The 4,396-nt window shown below is 32.8% G+C and overlaps 1 non-coding gene across 1 annotated transcript; it reads left to right on the top strand.

Moving 5' to 3' along the window:
* Positions 1-483: 483 nt before the first annotated feature.
* LOC128658542 (U5 spliceosomal RNA) lies at positions 484-599 on the top strand. The gene has a single exon (XR_008402223.1). It is a non-coding gene; the product is annotated as a U5 spliceosomal RNA (small nuclear RNA).
* Positions 600-4,396: the final 3,797 nt, after the last annotated feature.

Here is a 4,396-nt window from a genome sequence, read left to right as displayed (position 1 = left end):
CTGAATCTGCACTAATAGCCTTTACTTTGTTTTATTTCAGTCTGTGAGGCAATTTATACAGAAGTATAATTATTTACATCTAGATCTGTCTGAATCTGCATGAATATCCTTTAATTTGTATTATTTCAGTCTGTGAGGCAATTTATTACAGAAGTATAATTATTTACATCTAGATCTGTCTGAATCTGCACTAATAGCCTTTAATTTGTATTATTTCAGTCTGTGAGGCAATTTAATACAGAAGTATAATTATTTACATCTAGATTTGTCTGTATCTGCACTAATATCCTTTATTTTGTATTATTTCAGTCTGTGAGGCAATTTATACAGAAGTATAATTATTTACATCTAGATCTGTCTGAATCTGCACTAACAGCCTTTACTTTGTATTATTTCAGTCTGTGAGGCAATTGAATTAAGGTAGAAACTTCCACATTATCAATAGCATGTGAAGAGGAACAGGCTTTTTATAAATATATTCGTAAACTCTGATTTCTCTTCAGATTGAATAAATCTTTTGCCTTTTACTAAAGATTTCCATGGAGAGGAACAACTATGAGTTTTAATCATTTTTTTGAGGATCTGCTACATGCAGAGCTACTAATTCATGCTAACAATAGACAATCTTTACGTCATGAACATTACCATGTAGTGATTAATGAATCTTACATAAATAATAAACAGTTTTAATTGGAGAGTTTACAACTCAAAGCATCTATATAATGGCTTTAGCTATTAATGTACAGCCAGGCCATGAGCGCGTCATTATATGCATATCCAGACGCCAATGCAAAGCGTTTTCTGATTGTGGACCCCATGATATGTACCTGACTGTCACTGTGTTTCTGTCCTCACAAACTAACCAACCTGAGGGATGTTCCTCTGAACAGTTTCCTAGCGATACCCACGCCTTTTTAAAAAAATCCTAAATTCGTTTGATGTAAATATTAGGTTTATAATTCTGGACGAGTCTGTCTTTATATTGTAGTTAAAATGTTTAGAACATTTCTGGGGTTGGTTAAGTGCGCATGTGTGAATCGGAAGTGTGCATGTCTGAATCTGACGTCACTCGTGACAGAAGCCTTAACAAAAAGTACAACCATTTTCTACAGGAGAACCTATAGAAGAGTTATTGGAAGCCAGTGATACAAAGGGTGTTGGTGTGTTTGAATAAGGACAAAAAGAAAAATATGAGTTTGTCAGTAGCAGCTGTTCGTTATAGGGGAGTGCAACCTATTATTACTGGTTATGTACTGGGTAGACAAATCAATGGATGGAAACCATTGTCCTGCGGTGTCTGCAGAAATATCTTTGCAGTTAAAATCCTAAATTCACTTTTATAAACATACCGTTTTATGTGTAAATCAATACGTGTTAACACTTTCATGCTTTATTATTGATTTAAAATGAATAAAAACAGTTTGCTCAGGTTTCTTTGTTATTTGTTTTTAGCGTCAGAGTCTATGATTATATAATAATTTAAACGTTTTTAACACATTTCTGGAGGTTGTTTGTATCGCAAGGAAAACAAGACAGTTACAAATCCGAAGAAACATCAGAGCACTGTATTGTGACGCTTCATGTCCAGCATGACGACCCGACTCCCTTATTTACATATTATTTACATATGACAATTGTAACGCATCAACCCCAGTAAAAAAAAAAGCGTAATTCAGTCCTCACCCTCAGCTCTTTAGACTCTGCAGAGAAGCAGCTCAGTAACTTCCAGTGTAATTGTTAGAATCTCCACAAAGAGAAGGCAAAGAACACCCCTTTTTATAAAGGAATTTTTGGAGGCCGGCGATGTAAAGCGGGCTTACTAATGTGTATAAAAATAAGATTAATTAATACTTAAATCAAATTAATCTTGAGACTTCTAGTAATTTAACAGAATACAATGTAAACAAATAATTCTGTTCATTTTACAAATGTATGTATTACTTGAAGTCAAGAATTATAGTCCTGTTATTCATAAAAAAATTTCCAACGATTTCTGTGCCAGCTTTGTTAAATTGCATATTACAAAATTCTATTTTGTAAACCTAAGGTTTAAAGTTCTGGAGATCAATACGTTTCACACTTTTGCATTTTATTATTTAACAGATTCAGACCATAACAATTATAAGTGAACGAAAACAAAATAGTTTGTTTTAGCTGAATAAATTGTACTGAGTCCGTCTTTATATAACAATTTAAATGTTCTAGCCTGTTTTGGGATTTGTTAAGTGCGCATGTCAGAATCTGATGTCACTCGCAATTAAACAGCTTTTTCTAGAATAATTTCCCAGCAGCACCCTGAGTTTTGATTTTAGACAATTTAACACGTACGTTTGTTTCCTTATTTTTATATCTATAATCAGTGTTATTGTGAAATACACACATTTGTGTTATTAAGGTGTCCCTACATTAGTAACCTCAGTAAATAAAATCTCATTCACTCCTCACCCTCAGCTTGTTAGTTTCTGCAGACAACTTTAGCCTTCACTACGCAGCTTTTCACTGAAGATTTCAGACACAAAAGATTGTATAAAATCTAATTTTTGGAGGCTAGTGATGTAAAGCTGGCTGGTTGTAGAGATGGTGCAAATAAAGGATGAATAGAAGACGCACAATTTATAATTCGCATCTAAAGCAGAGTAGTATACAGATTGTTTGCATTTCCTGGGGACATATAGATAGTTCTACCATCCTGAGCCATTTCTAATGATACCTCCACTTGCTTTTTATGTAATTTTAAGCAACATTCTAATTTACTCCTAATATAAATTTTACTTCGTTCTCCTGATATGTTGTTTTTTTTTTTGTTTGTTTTGTTTTTTTAAAGCAAGAATATACGTTTAGGCGCTGGCCCATTTTCAAATAAAGATAGCAAGAGAACGAAAACAAAATGATAATAGGAGTATATTAGAAAGTTGCTTAAAAGTGACATTAAACACGTGGTGATTACATTGGCCATATACAGCCAAGCATAAAACTAATTTAGTTTGTTCCTTTAATGTGAATTCTTCAGGGATTGTTATATTTTATTTAATCTAATCACAGTGCTGGATACTTTGTTTCTTCTATTTTTTTTTATTTTTTTTATAAATATATCTTTATTATCCAATTCAGCATATCATTCCATTAAACAGAAAGATAAGGAATACCAAAAAAAACACACAAAAAAAAACACATCAGGGTTCCTTATAAATGCATTATAATCAATACAATTGTTAACAGTATCACAATATATTGCGTAGCCATGCATACATTAATTCAAATACTGCATATTGAACCAAAAAGAAGTTATTTTAACATGTTAACTTCTAAACCTGCATTTGTATGGTCAGTGCATAATATTAGGCCCTTACTTGCATGTTGAATTGGAAATTTTCTAATAAACTCAAAATAAAACAGAAAAAAGGAAAGAAGAAAAAGAAAAGAGAGGAGAAAAAAAAAAAAAAGAAAGAAAAGGAGGACAAGTCTCTCTCTCTGCTCTCCACTCTCGGCCCCTCCCTCCCATTCTACCCTGTCAACGCAGGATAATCTTTATTAGCTATCGCCTGCTCCATATAAATTGTGCCTCGAAACGGGGCAATTATCTGTCTCTGTATGGTTTCTGGTAAACTGACAATTATACTCTCCCATTTATGGAAAAATTTCTTTATTTGAACCTCAGAATTTACTGACGTATCAATTTGTTCCAATATTATTTGATTTTGGATTTTGTATATAAGTTCTTGTAAACTTGGTGCTTTTTTAGATTTCCAATGTTTCAAGATTAGAAGTCTTCCTGTGATAATTATGGCATTCAGTTGGCAGATATTTTTGTAAATTGCTTCGTCTTGATTAATAAAGAAGAAAACATTCTTAGCTGATATTTGGAATTTACATTGATTAATTTTGCTAATCCAATTACCTATTTTATACCAAAACTTTTTGATTTTATGACAATACCAAAAGCAATGCTCCAGGTCTGCCCCGGTATTCTTACACTTTTGACAAAATACAGTAGATTTATCCCACTTTGACTTGACTTGCGGAGTGATATACATTCTATTTATGAATTTAGTGTGTGTTTCCCTCCATGAGGAGGAAACTGTTGCTTTGTCTAGAAGATTATAACTTTCCTGGATTCTTTCAGGCGATATCTGCCAGTTTTCTGCAATTCTTCGTAAGTTAATATATCCATTGGTGGAGATGATCAATCTATATAAAGTTGAGATACTATATCTACCTGCCTTAAAGAGGATTATAACGGGTTCTACTTTATCCCAGGTGGCTAGTCCTGAACTATTTTGCAGAATCTCTTGTACATAGTGCCTAATCTGTAGGAAGGCATAAAATTCTTTATTTATTATCTGAAAGTCTTGCTTGATTTTAGTAAAAGTCTTACAAGCCCTAACTTCATTGTCTA

The sequence above is a fragment of the Bombina bombina genome, chromosome 4, assembly GCF_027579735.1.
Source record: "Bombina bombina isolate aBomBom1 chromosome 4, aBomBom1.pri, whole genome shotgun sequence".
Lineage (NCBI taxonomy): Eukaryota > Metazoa > Chordata > Amphibia > Anura > Bombinatoridae > Bombina > Bombina bombina.
This window is presented reverse-complemented; position numbering and strand designations above follow the sequence as displayed.